The sequence below is a fragment of the Megalops cyprinoides genome, chromosome 19, assembly GCF_013368585.1.
Source record: "Megalops cyprinoides isolate fMegCyp1 chromosome 19, fMegCyp1.pri, whole genome shotgun sequence".
NCBI classification, from domain to species: Eukaryota; Metazoa; Chordata; class Actinopteri; order Elopiformes; family Megalopidae; genus Megalops; species Megalops cyprinoides.
Window position 1 is genome coordinate 27,669,930 of NC_050601.1, and position 20,831 is coordinate 27,690,760.

The 20,831-nt window shown below is 41.7% G+C and overlaps 1 pseudogene; it reads left to right on the top strand.

Moving 5' to 3' along the window:
• The first annotated feature begins 324 nt into the window (after positions 1 to 324).
• On the top strand, positions 325 to 18,729 carry LOC118794014 (annotated as a pseudogene).
• Positions 18,730 to 20,831: the final 2,102 nt, after the last annotated feature.

Genomic DNA, 20,831 nt, shown 5'->3' on the forward strand with positions numbered 1-20,831 from the left:
ATATCTGGCCCTTTCTTCGGACAGAAGGGTATTGAAATAATCTGGTTTTGACATTTTATGTTAAAGCTGTTTCAAGACACGAGGGCTGTACTACGAAGCGAGGTAACTGGCTTATCCAGGTAACTTCAGGAGTAACTTTGTGACGTTGGGTGTAACTTATCGATTAACCCGTACTACCAAAGGTGGATAAGTCTTACCCAAGGTATGTTGTCATGCCAATTTACGCTGCATCACTAAACTGCTCTGAGCAGGTTATCTTCGTGGTTAACCGAATGTTACCCTATATAAGCACCGCCCCTTCCGCCCACAATCTTGTCAAGAAAAATGCCAGCACATTTGGAAGACCCAGTTGACATTGATGCACAGATTGTGAGAGGCTCGCTCTGCAGGGTGAGGGTGTTTAGAGACTGTCAGACTGCTCTAGTTTACCCTGATGTTATCTATGAAAGATATCGATTCTCATCTGAGGGAATCTTTGCCAGCTTCTCGGACCAGATGTCTCCAATAGCACTCACCGGAGTAATGCCCTCAGTGTTGAACAGACAGTGTGCCTTGCTTTACAATATTTTGCCAGCGGACTCTTCATGTATTCCATTCTGAAAAAAGGTCTGTTACATTCGGCGCCCCATACCATTGGTGATGCTGAACATCTGAGCAAGAATACTGTATGCCGTGCAGTTCGCAGGGTGGTACTTGCTCTCACTAAACTACTGGATGCATTTGTTGTATTCCCTGACCATTTAAGCATTCTAAAGATCAAAGAGGCTTTTTATGCGATCGCAGGTAATTTGCAATATAAAAATACTTGGTCTATTTTTAATATGCATAGGCTAGGCCTATATACAGAACACATTTTTTTCCATAGGAATCCCAAGGGTGAGTGGTGCAATTGACTGCACGCATATCCCCATTAGAGCACCCCTGGGAGAACATTAGGGGGATTATGTGAATAGGAAGTCATTTCACAGCATCAATGTTCAGGTATTTGATCATATCGTATTTGATCTGACATGTAGGCTAGTCTACATTATTTTGTCCTTAAAACTTCTACTTATATTCAAGACAATTAAAGATACATTAGGTGGTGATTTTCTTACAATGGTAGTATGTTAAAATGGTCTGAAATCCTTTTCCAGAGGACATGTGATCCCCATTTAATGGTGACCAGTCTGGAGGCTAGGTGGCCTGGGTTGGTGAATGATTCACGCATTTTTCGGGAATCCACTCTTGGTCAGAGATTTGAACAAGGTAAGACAACCACCACCCTATATTTCACACATCATGCTGTATTGTGACAATTTCTTTCTATCGTTCAAAGGGCATTTTGATGGCCTGCTGCTTGGGGACAGAGGCTACCTGTGTCTGCGTTACCCGATGACCCCCTATCCTGACCCACAAACAAGGGCACAAATAAAATATAACGTGGCTCACAGTAACACAAGGGTCAGGATAGAGATGACATTTGGGGTTATCAAAGCACGCTTTGCTTGCCTGCAAGGCTTGCGGGTGTGTCCGGAGTGGGCATGTGAGGTGGTGGCAGCATGTGTGGTGTTCCATAACATTGCCACTAGTAGAAAAGAAAGAGCACCATGCCAGCTGCCGATGCCACCAGATGTAGTGGACCCAGTGATGTTGGATCACCCAACAGGAAGAGCCATTAGAGAGGCCATCACAAATCAATTTTTCACCAATAAAAAAGACACAAGACAGTCTTCTTTCTTGATTCATGTATTTATTGGCATTCTCCCTTTCCTAAAAATTAAAAGAAAAAAGGTTACAGATGGTAGAGACATATTGATCAAAGGATGGTCAATGTATAGCAATACCTTTTTGTCATGTTCCAGCTTTTCTATTTCCAGATTGTTTTTTTATTTGTATTTTTAATTTTTTGTATTTTATTTTTTTATTATTTTTTCTGGCAGCCGAGCTCAAGCATATGCTTATAGAGCGACCGCACATTGTCAGATCCAGCCTGCACAGCAAAACACATTGAGAGAATGAACATGGCATGCAGGATTTGGCATCATTAGTGTTACGTATTGTCAGTATGAATAATCCTTTTAATAGCAAAGGAAAAGCCACCCTTTGAGTTCTCTGAGAGGAGGAAGCTATGGTTGGGGAGAGTGGTTGATTTAGCTCCTCCTGAAAGACAATAATGCGATTGCCAACTGACCAAAGCTTTGTTCTCTTGAAGTTTCATTCTCATTCAATAGTTGTATGACTGGAAATATCAGCTCATGACAATTTGCCATACATAGCCTAGTATTAGCCTATGTTAGTCACTGTGAAATAGACAGTTGTTGGATTTTGTTCTAATTTTAAAAGTAAACGAACCGGACCAAAAGGGCGCTTGGAGAAAAAGCTTTATTTGGTGATGGAATCCGGCAGCATCTCTGCCTGCGAAGCTTTAACTCAGAGAACTGTTACCGTGATCGGCCTTTTATACCATGAGACAAATGGCAACAAACAATAGGTTTTACACTGTTGCAGCATCAACCTATGTTCCCAATGCAAAGCGGGATCCTTTGATGCTGACCGCGTCTTTGTGTGGTGATGGTTGACAATTGCGCACTCCCGGTTGTATGCTAGACTTGATGGCTGCTGCCTGCCTTAATCAATTGCTCTTGGCTCCAACTGTAGCATGGCACCAAGGTGTGGAGCTTCCTTTGTAACTATGATAATAAGGCCATCAGGTTAACAGTTCTCTGATTCTGAACCACGTCTGGTCAGAAGTTAGAAGCACTATAATCTTACACAGTGATGAAACAAGTGATGAAATGGGTCAACCTGGGTTTGTGTATCAGACATGGATGACATGTACTCCTCACCCAAGTCCTCCTGAAAAAAAAAATGAAGAGAAAAACTGTTGTCAACATATCAGCATTGATAAATCCACAGAACTCCTCAAATATTTCCACACTTACCTCTACCTGAGAGTCAGATGAGGGGCATGCTGGTGGCTAGAGCGGATCAGTAGTATCCCTCTCAACTGTACATAAGACAGGCATGTAAACTACATAAAATTATTTTAAACTGGGCAATCAAAATAATTGATATAATATTACCCTGTACATAAAGGGTGGACTGACTGCCCCCTCGACCCCCTCCATTATGGGCCTTCCTGTATTGTTCGTCATTGCCAACTCCTCTGCCTGTGAAAATGTAGCAGGAGGTGGCCCTCCTCCAGAGTTAAATCTGAGTAGGTTAAACTTCCTTCGTAGTACAGCCCTGGAGATATTTTGGCTATTCACAATCCGACAAAAAACAGAACAAAACCACAAACCTGTTTCATCATTTGAAACAATATCACACGTTAGAACACGCAGAAAGTAAGAAATTACAGTCCCAAACGAGTGTTGTTAGTGGACCCTCGACAAGCACCATGTCAGTGCTCCCGCCCCCTAGCTGTTGTGTTTTTGTTTTTCCCTGTCCATGTGCTTTTGTTTTCCTTGTGTTCTAGCCCTGCCCTGCTCTCCTCCACTCACCTGATCATCTCCACCTGCCTGCCTGCACACCTGCTTCCCATCATCTCATCAGCCCAGCCCTATATCTACCCTGCTTGTCTCTGTCTTGTTGCCAGTTTGTTTGTACCTGTCTTGTTCCTGCCATGTTTTCTGCCTGATTACTGTTCCCTGAATTGACCCTGCCTGCGCTTTGACCTTGCTCCTGCCTGCTGTCCTGCCTTGTTCACCTGATCTACCTGACTACCTGGTTTGACCCTGCCTGTTTTATGGTTATGATTCTGCCCTGCATCCTTCATAAAGGCACTTAGAATCTGGAGTTCTCGTGGTCCGCGCCTGAGTCCTTGCCTGTGCCCTGACACACCAGGCCAGTACCCAGTGCGACTACCCAGCGGCAAACGATCATATCAGCATTTTCCAGCCTTACGACAAAAAAAGACACAAAGACATCACAAATGCAATTGCATATTGCATTGCAAAAGACATGCTTCCCATTAGTACTGTCGAAAATGAGGGATTCAAGAAGCTTATCAGCTGTCACAGGGCAGCTTTAAATCCTGAGACTGTAGACAGTCTTGTCTTTCTTGCTCGTAACTTGTAGGGTAATGGCTTTGCTTGTTTAAAACTTGTACAGAAGATACTGACCAGTTGAATTTTTCTTTTGTCTATTTTGGTTATATTGTCAGCTGAAACACTTACAAAATGTTTCAAACAGTCTGTACAAAGGGTTTGGCATGCTGACAAGAATTAAGATTTCTTTGTCTATTGTTTTATTTATTGACATTATCCTTAAAACACTTTTAAGCTTTGCAGTCTGAACCATCTTACATGTGTGCTGTATCACACTGCAGCACATTTTCTATTAAGATATTTATTTTGTTGAGGAAAAAGGACTGAAAAATTATTTTACTTAATTTTACTCATGCATATGTTGCTGTTGAAAAAAGATTTTATCATTATAATAGTTTTGAATGTTCTACCTCAGATTTTTGAAATGTTCCTCTGTTTGGTAAGTGTTTGTCAGGTTCTGACCATAAAGAATAGTTTAAAACCACAATTAACCGTGGTGGTGGAATTGGCTGTGATGCAAGGGTCACCAGCTAAAATCTTGCCTAGGGCACCAAATTGGTCAGGGCCAGCTCTGGCTGACAGCATCTCACTTTGAAACACAATACACCCTGTAGCAGGGAGAGAGGCCTCAAACCCAGGTCTGCAGGGCACCAACCCTTCAACTTGACCACAACGCCAAAGAGCCAGGCTTGTTGGTATGGTAGTCAGAGGGCATATTCAATTGTAGTGACAGCACTCTGTCACACTGCCCTTCCTTTTGGTAAGTGCGCCCATGCGCTTCACGCACTGAGGCATCCCTCATGCATTCCCCTGCCGTACTTCTCCCATCCCAGGGTGCCCTACTCAACAGTGCTTCACCCATCTCTGGGGTCCCTCACCAGAGGCCCTCACCCTGGCTCTTTGGCGTTGCGGTCAAAGCTGTAGTTCGGTACCCCAGAGACCCAGGTTCGAGGCCAGGTGGGGTGACTGCTTTTGCCCTTCTCTACACCCCCAGAACAGAAAGAAACCTCGCTTGGATTGTGAGTGCAAATAAAAACTTGCGCTGGCGGAGAAGGATGTTTATTTATGACGCGAGAATTTAAAATTCTCAGCACAGTGTCACGTGACCTTTCTTTCCCTGTAATATTTAATTCTGCATTATTCTGACACAGCTAATGCTGTGAAATATGGCTATGCAATGTATGAATAAAAGATGGTCATATTACACGGCGCCAGTTTGTCCTTATGTGATATATACAATTATACAATGCAAGTTGTATAAGACACAGAAAGTACGTGGGAGTAGACATTGCAGATTACCGGGGGTAAAAAGGTGCACGGCTACGTGTAATTCATACTTTTCTTCAAAGATGCTTAGTTAATTCTATACGAGTCTGAATCCTTGCCCTGTCCTGTAGAGCGACTCGGGTATAGGGTCCTTTCGTTGGTGTTCTTTTGATGCCGAATGAATGCCATCTTTCATGGTCAAACTGTGGACACAGTAGGCCAGTGTCATCTTGCACAACTTCTCCGCGTGTACAAAAGCGTGCCGCCTGCTGTCCAAATACATCCACCAGCCATTTAGCACAGCTGCGCTCCATCACTTAACGAACGCTTGTGTATGATTTTATGTCACCTCCCGTGGTGGCTTCTAGCAGTGTCATCAGTCAGGGGTAACTGCAATAAGCTGATGAAGGTTGCTTGATCGAAACTCAGGCACTTCACCTGCGTTTTACTGCATTTGCAATTGCGCGGGTTTTCATAGTGTAGGACAGCCAGTCACAACCAATGAGGGAAGTGGTGGCTGTTGAAGGCAGATGTGTGTGTTTGTGTCTTTGGAAGTAGTGATGTTAAAATCTGCCTATCAAATATCTCAAATCTGACTCCATTTTACGCCAACCTACATTTTAGTTCCCTAATTACCAATTCTACGTAGCATCCCAGGAATTCTTAGTTTGCTTTGGCTGGTAGGTGATCAGGCTACATAGTCCACGACATAGAATACCGTACCAGCACATTTAATATAACTCGCTGCCGCTCTAAATCATAGAACATATGTTAGGCGGCCCACCTAGGGACTGCAGACTTGTCAGAATAGTGCAATATTTAAGACTGACTATGAGCGTGAGTATCAGTGGGTTTCGAGCGGTACGGCAAGAACATGTGGAAAAACCTCAAGTCCTGCTACGTGCGTCGTTAGAAATGGCCAAATGAGAAATCACAAACAATGGTTAAGGCTAATATCTTTATTGATCCGAATTGTTCCAATAAGTTAGAAGTTCCAAAATTACAGCAAACAGTATGGTACAGTGCAAATGATGACAAACACACATTTACCTATACGGAGTCACATGGCTATACGCTTAGTGCGCAGGAGTCCGTGCTGACGGGGCTCCGTGGCTATGCGCTCGGTGCGCAGGAGTCTGTGCTGACGGTGCTCCCTATATGGAGTCACATGGCTATACGCTTAATGCGCAGGAGTCCATGCTGATGGGGCTCCCTGAGTGCAGAAATCTTTCCCTTTATATACCCGAACCTCAAGGAGTTGGTCAGCACATGAGGTGGGGTCATGGACTGAGCCCCAATAGGTTTTGTCCTTATCTGGCTATTGATTGGTGCCAGTGTTTATTCTTGTCCCGTTATTTGGGGCATGTACATTGGTGTTCATTCTTTTAGCTTGCTGAGCGAATTTTCAGACTAAGGGTTAGGAGACCCTCTACTGTTACAGAACTATCACCCCTTTGCTACTCGCATTGTATGGATCAAAATGAGACCAAACAAGACATGTGTACCGTGAACCAATCAGAATATACAGAAATAATAGTTGATAGCTGCAGGTTGGGATTTCACCACTGGTCAAGAGGAAGGGTCCCTGAGGGATTTGGGATCATCAAGATCCCGTGCCCTCTGACTCTCCCTACCCCCTGATGACCCATCCTGTCGTACAGTTCCTTGGTGTGGAGGAGCGGGGACCCATTCCTCAGCCAGGTGGTTTGTCATTTATGGCCCAAGAATGCTTACTTGAGCAACAGTCCCTTATTTGGTGTGCCACAGTCCGTTTGTTGTCAGGCGTCTCCCATTCCCACCTTACAATAGTATCTTAGTTTGTTTCCATAAACGTACGTACACGTAATAAACGCTGAGGTCAGTGTTCGCTGATGGGCTCACAATCAAACTTTCAGCACATAACCTCTGTCACCTACAGAATGGACATATACGCAATTATAATTTGGCACTTTAGTTAATTACAGTATAAACCTATGGCTTAGATTAATTTTATAATATATTTTTTGATTTATTGTAAACTGAATTGTGTCTTTAAGTATTTCAACTGCAAAAGGTAATTTTGTTAACAAATACATTTGATGCTTGTACACTTTTACCACAACGGTAAAAAAGCATCATCTTGCTTATGAACAGCTCTCTTCAGGTCTTTCCAAAGATTTTCAATGGGGTTGAGGTAAGAGCTTTGACTGGGACAATACAGGACATTGATCTTCCTTTTTTCAGCCATTACCCTGTGGATCTGACTGTGTGCTTTGGATCTTTGCCATGCTGAAAGGTGGAAATTTCCCCATCTTCAGCTTTTTTGCAGAGGGTGACAGTTTTTTGTTTAAAATCATTTGGAATTTTGTACTACACATTTCCCCCTCTATCCTTACCAGAGCTCCTGTCCCTGCTGAAGAGAAACAGCTCCGTAGCATAATACTGCCACCACAAGGCTTGCCAGTATGGACTTTGGGTGATGGGTTGTGCTGGCTTTGCGCTAAACATATCATTTGGAATTGAGGCCAAAAATTTCTTAGTTTTTGTTAGACCACAACATGTTCAGACTGGATGTTCTTTTTTTGTGAGAAATGGCTTTTGTCTTGCCACCCTACCCCACAGCTCAGAATTGTGGAGTACACATGAAATTGTTGCTGTGTGCATATTTACATTTACATTTATTTACATTTATTTATTTAGCAGACGCTTTTATCCAAAGCGATGTACACTATTTACTGTGTTGCCTGATATATTTAAGGCCTTTAATATCTTTTTTTATAACCCTGTCCTGATGTGTACCTTTCAACAGTTCTATCCCGGAGATGCTTTGGTGGCTTCTTGTTGTCTATAATTCTTTCCTTACACTGACATACACTAAGAAACAAGAAACCTGCAACAAAAGCCTAGTGACGGAACTGATTTTTATCCTGGACTAATCAGACTAACATCAATTTTTCACAGGTGAAGTCAATTAGCTTTGGGAATGATTTGAATGGAGAATGGTTAGACCTGAGCACAATTACTCCCATTAAAGCATTCTCACATGCCATTGTGAGCTGCCACTGATTATGTGGATGGTTACTGTGCCATATGCCAATAGTTTTATGTTAGCCATGATGCTGCAGAGAACAGAATACGCCATTTGTGTGCTCATCAACATTGTAGTTCACATGTCTGAATGTACAATGACTCAGTGGTTGTAGCACATGACTTGTAATTGTGTGTATAGCATTACAGACACCAAGCAAGTTACCATCATCAACTGACAAGTGTTATTGATATGTAGACATATATGAGGGTGGCAGTGTAGCAGAGTGGTACGACACAGGGCTGGTGATCAAAAGGGCAAGGTACTCAACCCAGAATTCCCTCAGATGGTTTACATGTGAAAATTGTTATCCATGCAAGATAACAGCATCTGCTAAATGGCAGTAGTTTAATGTAATAAAATATTTCTTTCTAGCATAATTTACACAAAGTTTTTTGTCATTGTTAATCCCTTTACCCTACAGAAAACAAAGGTGTAACCCCCAGCCAAAGGAAAAAAAGAAGATGTGATTACTGATTCTGCTATGACTGAGGGTACAGCAGGCTAGATGAGTAATGTTAAAGTGTATGTCACAATTATTATTGTTTGTACTCAGGACCAGCACATGCACTTCTGCCACTTTAGGTGAAAAACAATTATGCAGCCCCTCTATTTGCAACATACCATACCAGCACCAACACACAAAGGCCAATATGCCATACAAATAAAGAAAAAACCGGCAACAACACACAAATGCCAATATGCCATACACATAACGCAAATAGTGTAGTGCATCGCTAGTGTGCTCGAAGAGTCAACAATATGAAAGTATGCATGACGCAATTTGCGGGCATTTTGCGGATCCATACACAAATAACGCACCAAACAGGTCTGCATAATAACTCCAATGACCTGATTCCAAATTCTTTACAGCAGAGTTGCAATGTCGCTAGCTGAGTTAGCAATCTCCTGACTTGCTTGTGGACTTGACGGTAGATTTGAAGGCAGGCTAAAGTTAGCATCTTCTCTCGTGATGCTGCCAGCATCTGCTGATTCTCCTTGTGGAGAAATGCCCGTAGTTGGTTTGGCAATCTTCTGACATGGCGATGGGTTTGATGGTAGATTTGATGCTGCTAAAGCTAGCACCTGCTGTCTCTTGTGGAGCACATGGTAGTGGAGCAACGGCAGTAGTTGTGCTAGCGGTCTCTTGGTTCGGTGGTGGACTTGAAGGTGTGTCATCCTTGCTAAGACTCCCCGGATTCAATATATTTTAACAACAAATCCCTCTGTTTTTGAAGTGCTTGCTCCTTCAATAGTCTTCTCTTTTTATCTTTACAGCCAGATAATTTCGGTGGTTTAGACATGTTGCTTTCCTTATCCTCAGTCATGGCTCGTGAGAGCTGGGGGCAGGAGGCAGCTGAGAGAGGCGGCTGCAGGTGCAGCGTTAGTGACACATTCCTCAGCAAATCATATATTTTTTGAATAGTTAGCTCCTGGTTGGCCCACATTTTGCTGCCCTTGCCAAAGTGCTGCCCTAGGCAATTGCCTAGTTCGCCTATATGGACGCGCCGGCATTTTTTGTACTAAGTGGGTTCTTGCTGGATGGACTGCGGGTTTAATGAGTAGCATTTCCGCTGAGTAGATTTTAAGTTTGATCACTAGGCCTAGTGTTCTTATTAAGTATGCACTGGGTTTGATCACTAGTGTTCTTACTGAATGGACTGTGGGATTGATCAGTTGTGTTCTTAGTGAGTGGATTGTGGGACTGATCAGCATCACCATGTTTCTCAGTGTTTTATTGATGTGTATGTTACTTTTGCTGAATGAGTCTCATGATGTATGGAGAGCAGATATACTTACAGTGCAGCAGCATCTATCATGGTGCGTAGGGTTAAAATGAAGTGATTCCTCTTTGCGTTCAGGACCAATTGGATTAAAAGACTTTTTACAATGTTACATGTTAATGTGTGTCTAGGCAATCGTACCAAGTCAAATTCCTTGTAGGCCTACATGTCTTGTGCTTGGTGAATGAAGGAATTCAGTTTCTGATTCAGATTATGAGGGTTTCTGAGGGCCTCTAGCAGTGATCGAGGGATCTTCAGATTTGAAATACCCTTTTTCCCTATAAAAGTCTGGCTAATGAACATTTTATAGCCTGTTTAGTTGTATTGTGTTTATACCTGAATATCCATCCAAGGAAATTGCATTTAAAAAAAATAAATATGAGATTGGAAATGTTGTTGATGCTATAATTGTGCAGATTATGCAGTCTCTATAATCTTTTATTACACGGCTTTGTTGAATACTCGATTCTGATCAATTATGGCATTCTATGGTCTGATATTTCTGAATAGCAGACTGCTGCTGTGTATAACAGACCGTTGCTATGGATGCAGTTCTGATCATAGACTATGGAGGACCACGTCCAATCATATCAATCCGCAGAAAGAAGTCCGGTAAAAATTTTTAACAAGTGATAGTATCTATTTATCTTGGTCATTTTTAGCATGCCATTAACGCCCTCTTGGTGAACTAGTATTTGCAGCCAGTGAACAAACTTGTTTGATGGGTAACAAGTTAGCTAAGTAGCAATAGGCTGTCCAAATGAATATGTATTCCTAGCATAACTCGGTTGTGAAATGGGACCGCAGGGAGACTGACTCTTTTGTAGCCAAACGAATAGCTGGCTAGATAGCCAGCTAAGGTTGGATTTTAGGTAGTTAGCTTGGTGTAACATTGCTTTCGATTGATATGCATGGATATGTCCATAAATTTTTGATTCTTACCAAATGTGGGAAATTGTATTTTTATCTTTTAATGTGCAGTTTCCGGCCTACCAGTGTAGTTAGCCGGCTAAGTAGCTACCATTGAGTTTGTGATATGTTAGTGACTGCTGACATTACTTTGTTGAAATCCAGGATTCTGAGAAGCTTTGCATGGTAACTGTAGCGAAGGGCGAGAGCAGTCACCCCACCTGGCCTCGAACCCAGGTCTACGGGGTACCAACCATGCAACTTTGACCGTGACGCCAAAGAGCCAGGCTCGCATACTCAACTGTAGTGACAGCACTCTGTCACACTGCACTCCCCTTTGGGAAGCGCACCCATGCGCTTCACACACTGATGTGTCTCTCACACATTCCCCTGCCATACTTCTCCCATCCCAGGGTGCCCCACTCACTAGTGCTTCACCCATCTCTGGGGTCCCTCACACCGGGGTCAACCTAACCTAGGGGTCCCTCATACAGATCACACACTGGGCACGCCTCTGATGGCCTCGCGGCAAGCCATCCCACTCTGATACCATTTGTAGCAAAGGGCGAGAGCAGTCACCCCACCCGGCCTCGAACCCGGGTCTACAGGGTACCAATAGGACTGTGACGGTAATGATTTTTTATTCCCGCGGTAATAAAGCAACAAATTACCGTGATTTAGCGGTTTTTATTTTACGTGGCAAACGCAGATGTGCTGAACGGCAAATTTTGTTTAACCCTTTCGCGCGTATGGTCACACCGGTGTGATTAAACTTGTGCGATTAGAACACTAGATTGGAGAAATTCTAGCCAATTTTTTTGAGGAAATAGCGATTTAACTCTGAAAATATAGCAAATGCTAACTGAAATCTATAAGAAACTTAATAACACAACTGAAAACATAACGAACCGTATAAGGTAACACGCGCGCTACATACCATAACAAATAAGTTACATGCGAAAGGGTTAAAAAGGAAATTTGCCGTTTGCCACGCCTTTCAGTAATTCAGCCAGGTAAATATCTGCGCTGGAATTAAGGAAGGAAGTTGCGGTCAAACTTGATAATATTATTCGCGATAAGATTAATTCGCGTTAAAACATTCATGTTAAAGTTTCCAGATTAATCGCAAACGAGCGTTAACGCGTTAACGTTGACAGCACTAAAATAAATAAATAATTGTGGTGATGCGGTAATGAGCTCAACCCCGCAGTAGGCGTCTCATGACCGTGGTATTGCGGTGATGCGGTTATCATCACAGCCCTAGGTACCAACCATGCGACTTTGACCGCGACGCCAAAGAGCCAGGCTTGTTGGTATGGCAGTCAGAGCGCATACTCAACCGTAGTGACAGCACTCTGTCACACTGCCCTCAGTGTTCTGTCACAGTAACACTAGCTAAAAACCACGGGTCTTGGATGGTGAAGCTATGAGCCCTGTCATTTTAAATCAACTGAGTGTGGACAATCCATTTAGCTAGTCTAGTAGCCAGATAATAAGGAAACACGGCTCTTAAATCGCTAAGTGTGTCAACTGCAAAGCCCCGGCAGGAAGGAAATGTAAAGATGAATGAGGAGAGAAACGCCAACATCAGTATTCCCAAAGAGGCCCCATTCAACCTTGTCTCACTTCACCATCAGTGGAAATGTTCAGTTTAACGTGAATTATAACGCTAAGTAGGCTAATCTTAAGAAGGCTACAAAGTTTACGTTGCTATGGATGCAGTTCCAACCATAGAAGCTAATGGACTATTTTTTTTAGTGGAAGCAACAAAATCATTTTTAAGTCAATAAAATCATTTTAGATCAATATTTTGTGTCAAATTATTGATTTCTTTAGTAAGTAGCTGTGTAATAAGCGGGATAATGTACAGCAAGCCAGTCATTATTGCAAACTAAACCCCGACAGGGTGATGCAGGCCCCCGACGCAACCCAGACCCCAGCTCGCTGTACATTATCCCTTACTTATCATGTCTGCCAATTGAACTAAAAAACAAAAATCATAATTTTTGGTCTCATGCATATCTATTTTCATTTTACGAATAGTAAATAAAATTAATGTGATTTAAATGATGCTATGATACATTAAGCAAGCCTGCCTTGTTTGATTGGTTGTGAAAGGTCAGGCTGGGTCAGTGGCAAGGCATACGTGGCGGGAACAAGATGAACAGACAGACAGGCAAACAGAAGGAGCTAGTCTACAAACATGGATCGGCGTTTAAGTGGGGGTGCCAAGCATAGGATTAAGCTAGCTCTGCTAGTGCTACAACTAACAACGAGAACAATAATGTGGTGGAAGGACTAGCTAGCGCCACAGTGACTGGGACCAGTGATGCTGTTGCTTCAGATCGGGCAGAGTCGATTTCAGTAACAGTACTCTCAGTAACTGTACTCCCCCTCCACGGGTAATGTTTTTGTTTTGCGTGTATGTTGTTCTCGTCAAAACACCACTCTTTTGTAACTGGTTATAGTGATTGGAAACATCCAGAGAGAATTAGTGAACATGAAAGAAGTGGCGAGCATATGACTTGCATGCTTGTTCTGTTGAACCAAGTGACAGGTGCCACAGTAGACTCAGATTTAGTCAAACTGATACAGAAAGAAAGTATTGGAGGCAGGTGTTAAGAAGAGTAGTGGCTGTTATCAAATTCCTCGGGGAACGGGTACTTGCTTTTAGAGAAATACAATGGATTACAGGCACATAAAGAGGAGAAATCCATTGATTCACTATATCCCTTGTGCGGCGCATTCTTTAAATTTAGTCGGTGTCAACAGTATCGAAGCGTGTAACATTGTAGTCTCTAACTATTTCGATTTGCTCCAGTCTCTTTACAATTTTACCTCTGCCTCCATGCATCGATAGGGTAGAGTATTTGGCAATACCAATTTACATATAGACCTCACTCTAAAATCTCTCTCCGGTACACATTGGAGCTGTCGCGCAGATTCTACAAAAGCACTGTGGCAAAATTATAGTAAAATAAGAGAGGCTTTAGAGACTATGTCAGCAGATGAGACTGAGAAACACGACACGTGAAGTGAAGCTGCTGCGCTCTGTGTGCACTTGGATACGTTAGAGATGGCCTTCATGGCAAACTTTTGGGACACTATTCTATCCAGATTTCAAGCGACAAATATCCTTTTACAGAAAACTGATATTGACCTCGCAACAGCAGTGAGAGCACTTGAATCTTAGTGCGACTTTATGTCTGCCCAGAGAGGCCTGTTCAACAACTTTGAGCTACAAGCTCTAAATGTACCAGGAGTTTCTGAGTCATACATGCAAACTCTCCACCGGACAAGGAAACGTAAAAAATGTGCAGACAAAACCACAGAGCCAGGTGTGATGCTTGATGGGAGACGAACGTTTCAAACAGAGACATCTGATGTTGCTATTGATACGTTATATCACAGCCTTGAACACCGTCTGGATGCCTACAGATATTTGTACAATTTGTTTGGCGTGCTTTTCTGCTCGGAATCAGAGTCGAACGCTTCAGTCATTGACAGGGCTAAATCTCTGTCTTCTGCGTATCCCTCCAACCTAGACGGGAGCCTTGGAGACGAGCTGATTCACCTGAGGTCTTTCATTAGGCTCAAACAGGACGCAACCCCATCAGGACTGCTTAAAATAATATTGGATTATGGCATGCAGCCCACCTTTCCAAACACATACGTCGCTTTGAGACTATTCCTGACACTACCAGTCAGTAACTGTGAGGGGGAACGATCATTTTCCCTTCTGTCAAGGATTAAAAATGAATATCTGTATGCTCCGACAATGTAACCACTACAATCTGATGTCCGTAAACTTCAGACAGGGCTGACCAGCCTATGTGAAAAATGCCTAGACATGGAAAGAAGGATGAGGAGATCAAATATTAGAATACTGAAAAGTGTGAAATTGCTCAAGGAAGTCCTAGGTATGGATAAAGATACCCTGATCAATAGATCTCACCGAACACTGCGACCAAGAAAACCCGGAGATAAACCTCGTGCCATTGTAGCTAAACTACATTATTACCGGGACTGTGTCAAGATCCTCCGCCGAGCCAGAGAAGCTGGACCTCTGTCCTTCAAAGGGGCCACAATTTCCATATTCCCCGATTATCCACCAAGTGAGGCTCAAGATAGATCTGCGTTCAGTGATGTGGGAAAACTGTTTCGTGGGCATGAAGGCATCAGATATGTCATTATCCATCCAGCAAGATTTCGGATTACATACAACGGAACTGAAAAACAATTTCAAGACCCAGAGGCGGCGATGAATTATGTGAAATCAAGCATTCTACACGATGAGATAGAATAGGATTAAGTTCTGTTCAATTAATGATGCTACAATTAGTCGGGTTTTGTATAACATTTTTATTTTCCTCTGACATCTATCTCGAACATAGTTTGTTTTGGTAAGTAGTATAATTTCTAATAGTGACGAATAGCCATTTCAATTGTGCTAAGAGAGGCTGTATGCGACCATACAAGCTGCACTTGGGAAAGATTGTATGTTCATGCGGCTATTTCGTCGTGCTTGAGGGAACTGTGTATTTATACAGCCGACATTTTGGTTATATTACTACTGATTTACTTTGAAGTTCCCCTATAGGTTGGAATTAAATTTGTTGAACTATTATGATGATTTTATAACATGCTCGAGCAACCTAGGTACGTGTCGGACCAGTTACTACTAAATGGTTAAAAGTTATAGCTTTGGAAAGATGAGAGTTGATTTATTATATTCCTTTTATTAATATGGTGCCTTTACAATACTTGTAGCATACAGCAGAGCTACCTGTTAGATTGGTGCTCCTACTATAAGCACTTATACGTACGGATACTGTTGCGAGGGGTTCAAGAGTTACCCTGTTCTAATGGGTGCTAGAGATTTGCACTGTTGTTCTATGGGGTCAAAGGGTCATTTAGTTCTAATAGGGATTAGAAATTGGGGATTTACTGCACCAGTTTTTTTAATTTGATAGTCTTGTCTGTCTACTTTATTGTCAGGTTCATGGAAGGACACATTGTATGCATATACAGGTCAGAACTCAACGTATTCAAATGTAATTTTTGTAATCTCATCTCTAAAGTATGGTTAATCCATCTCTGAATAGATGGCTGCCAAGTGAAGTTGGAATGTTAAATCTTTAAACCATCCTGTCCTTCCTTCAGGAAACTCATTTACACACTTTGGATCATTGTAGACTCAGAGGAGGATGGATAGGTCAGTTCTACAACTCCAAATTTAATTCGAAATCTAGAGGAACAGCCATCCTCATTAATAAAAATGTCTAATTTTCTATGTCAAGGGTAGAAGCTGATCGCTATATCATAGTAGTGGGTAGATTATATAATATTCCTGTTATTTTGGCTAATGTTTATGCACCAAATTGGGACGACAGTACTTTTTTTTTACAATTTTTTTTTTTGCTGCTTTACCAAGTATAGATACACATCATCTTATTTTAGGAGGAGATACAAATTGCGTAATGTCACCTACTTTAGATCGCAGCTCATCCAAAACAGTTGCAATCCAATTATTTCTCAAAACATATGGAATATTAGATGCTTGGCGTTTTCGCAATCCTACATCCAGAAGTTATTCCTTCTTTTCAGCGGTTCATAAAAATTATTCGCGTATAGACTATTTTTTTTCTGGACAAGAAGATTCTTCCATTTATTAGTGACTGTGAGTATCAAGCAATAGTTGTTTCAGACCACGCTCCCTTAACAATGGCCTTAAATGTACCAGTTACACATTCTACTTGCCGTCCCTGGCGCATTTACACATTATTATTATTGAGACAGGCATCAGACGTATAGACCATTCTGAGATGAATCAGCATTTTATATTTTTATATTGAACTATACACCTCAGAATCACTTAAGGATGAATCTCTGTTTGACCTTTTTTTGATAAATTTGAAATCCTGAAAGTTGATGAAAATATTGCAGCAGACCTGGAGAGACCATTCTCAGAAATAGAACTTGCTACTGCAGTTAAATCTATGCAGAATGGGAAATCTCCAGGACCAGACGGGTTTCCGAGTGATTTTTTTTTAAATTTGCTAATCAGCTTGCCCCGATTTTGTCTGTTATTGAAGAATCATTTGACTCTGGTGCTGACCGGATTTATTGAAAAACGTTATTCATTCTTTAATATACGGCGCATATATAACATCTTGTATGATCCCACCCCTCCCGATACCCCAGAGGTACTAATATTACTTGATGCTGAAAAAGCATTTGATCGGGTGGAGTGGGATTATCTTTTCTATACTCCGGAGAGGTTTGGATTCGGCCCAAGTTTCATATCCTGGATTAAAGTTCTTTACTCCTCTCCATCGGCAGCTATTCGCACGAATAGTAATTTATCACCTTTCTTTCCACTACATCGTGGAACTACACAGGGCTGTCCGTTACCACCTCTTTTGTTTGCGGTGAAGATTGAACCATTGGCAGCCGCAATATGAGGTGAGACTGTTATCAAAGGTGTCCAAAGAGGGCTTTCTGAACATGAAGTATCCTTGTATGCGGACGATATGCTTCTATATTTGTCAGACCCCTTAGTTAGTATTCCAAAAGTTCTTACTCTCTTACATGAATTTGGCGAAATATCTGGATATAAAGTTAATTTACAAAAAAGTGAGTTGATGCCTGTGAATTTAACAACCTAACAGATTAATCTCAATTCATTTCCCTTCAAAGTTAGTACTTATAAATTTAAATATTTAGGAATTTGTATAACACATGATTTAAAAAATTTATATAAAGTCAATTACCTTCCACTTATAACTCGCCTAAAACAAGACCTTGAGCATTGGGACTTATTACCACTATCTTTAGGGGGCAGAATAAATACAATTAAAATGAATGTTTTACCAAGATTTCTATACTTATTTCAATGTCTTCCTATCTTTCTGTCTAAATCATTTTTTTTACTCATAGACAAATAGCTTCATTCATTTGGAATAAAAAAACCCAAGGATACGTAAAACCACACTGCAGAAACAACGTCAAGATGGCGGATTAGCCTAACCAAACTTCCAATATTATTCTTGGGCAGCTAATATCACGGCTATGTTGTATTGGACCAAGGTATCATCTGATGTTACTGTCCCTGTCCTGTGAACAAATAGAACAAAAATTTAATATCCCACATTCCCATTTTTATAGATATCTGCAGCTTCGGAATTTATTATCTTCAAATTCAACCCACTTTCCTTCCATACCACCCAAATCTCTATTAGATTCAATAATAGTAATCGACCTACATTCCAAAGAGGTAATTGGCACTATATACTCTTTTTTAAACTCGCATAGCTCTGATGCTTTGATGTCAACAAAAAATCAATGGGAAGAGGATTTGGATACAGAATTAACAGACAAAGCATGGCAAAATGCCATAAACAAGATACATTCCTCTTCAAATTTCTTCACCGTTTACATTGGTCTAAAGTAAGGTTAGCTAAGTTTACAACAGACACATGTGATCCCACATGTGACCGGTTTGAGCAAGCAACCCAGCAAACATGCCTCTTTGGGGCCCATGTGGGGCCACTGTGGGCAGAAACTTGGGGCCCACTGTGGGCAGCCCACTGTGGGCCCCATTACCGGCGTGAAATGTGGGGCACGTGTGGGCCCCACACTAAGGGGCCCCGGTGGGGCCCCAGTGGGATAGCCCAGAGTGTGGGCTGAGTGTGGGCTGCCCACACTAAGCAGAGTGGGCCCCCAGTCGGTCCCATTGTGGGCCCACAGTATGCCCATAGTATGCCCACACTTTGGGCTGGGAGCAGTGGCGGCTCTGCATATGCCCCATAGTGCTCCATGTGGGCTTGGTATGCTAGTGAGTATACTGTGGGCTCACATATCTTCAGTGTACCTGTGTACTTTGTGGTACTTAACAATAACACAAAATTACTTAATTATGCTTAGAATAATTGCACTTGTTGAACGTAGTAGTAATCAACTAAAAAATAAACTAAACGTCATATATGTTTCAAATACATTTATTTACAGCCAGCTTAAACAAAAAAATGAATAAAATATATATTATATGAAAAAATTACATATTGAAAATTGGAAACAATTGGAATTTAAAACAAAACAATATACTGAACGAATTGCTTTTAGAAAACAGAACAACAAACATAGAAACACATTCGAACACAATAAACATTAAATCTAAAAAAAACAAACATTAAATCGGTTCTGCTATTTATCTATTTGCTCCTTCTGCTCCTTCCTCCATCTCTGTCTCTGGCATTGCGGAGCCATGTTTTGATGGCAGCTTCCACCTCAGATGCTGTGGCCTGGCTGCTTTTTGTCACAGCATCTAAAGAAAACAATTGAAATGTAAGTGCAAAGTATGAGTTAGCCACAGGTGGAACTTTTAAACTAGCCTGGGAGCAGAAGTTAAATTCGAGTTAGAAGTTAGATTACAAATAATAAATTAGCATAATTTAGCTAGGCTAATCTGTTTTATAATCAGAAACACAAAAATTGTCATAAAATATTCTCATTTGGCATTTATAATTAAATTCAAACTTTTGATTTTGTTCCCCTTCTAGGGTCTTTTTGCATATGAACATTACATACTGTACCTATGACTGCTCTGCACACCAGCATATCCCCAAAAGCCAACTTCTGGCCAGAGCCCCGCCAGCACAGTTGTTGGGCCAATGGGGTGGTTAGCAGGCGGACAAGGATCCGTCTTGTGTTGGCAGATGTGTTGGGACCGCCAACTGTTGCCAGATACTTGGCCTAAACAGAGGTGGTAATAAATTAGTGTATTGACAAGACAGCAACAAACTATTAGAAAATGTAATGAACTTGTGATCATAGAATATGGTATTTTAGGAAACCTAATGTACCACTTCACTGTAGCAGGTCTCCTCCTTAAGCATTGTTTCCACCTTGCTGAGGTCCTGCATATTGCCCATAGGCAGATGTATGCCCTCTGGTAGGATGGCAGCTGGAGAGGTGCGACTTGCGAGGGACATTAAGAGCTGCTTGATAACAGCCACCTCTTCTTTTAGGTGTTCCAGCTGCCTTATTATGTGCCTTTCTGTTGCTGTTGACACAGTAAGTTATAACATGTTATATATAAAACCCCACTCTGTTACCACAGTAATAAGAATCAACAATAGCATTTACTATTGTAATTTACAAATACATAAATAAATGTGAGACTTGCAGGTGCCAAGAGAGAAAGACAGCCAGAGAGAGAATATAATCTTTTGGAAAAATGTAGCATAAAAACACATGAGTGCTAACTATTCACAGTTCATTTACAGTTTTGTGAATTTTAATTCATTTGTGTAATTTGTTTACTTTAACTTGTGAGACTAATTCAACAATATCAAATTTGTTCCAGTGATATGGTGTAGCCAAGCGGAACCTAATATTGGGACAGTGACCCCGTTAGGGGCAGAATGAGCGTGACGCACTTCCCCCCTCGGTGCTTTTAGCACTTTTTTAGCTGGTAATTCTGTCTCGGCAGTAAATCCTTATTTAGGGAAAGCGTTTACAGTTAGGGGAAAAAATGTGGCCAAAACTGTGCGAGAGTTGCCGGATGATCGGATTTCTGGAGGGAGACCTCCAGAATAAGTTCATCTGCGACCGTTGCCGACTTGTTGAGCACTTGGAGAACAAGATTCTTGATCTCGAGGCCCAACTAGCTGGACTCCACAGTAATCCTGAATTGTTAGAGTTCCAGGAACTGATTAGTACGCCCTATAGAGAGATAGTGTGCTCACCCAAGCCGGGTAGGGGGGAAGATAC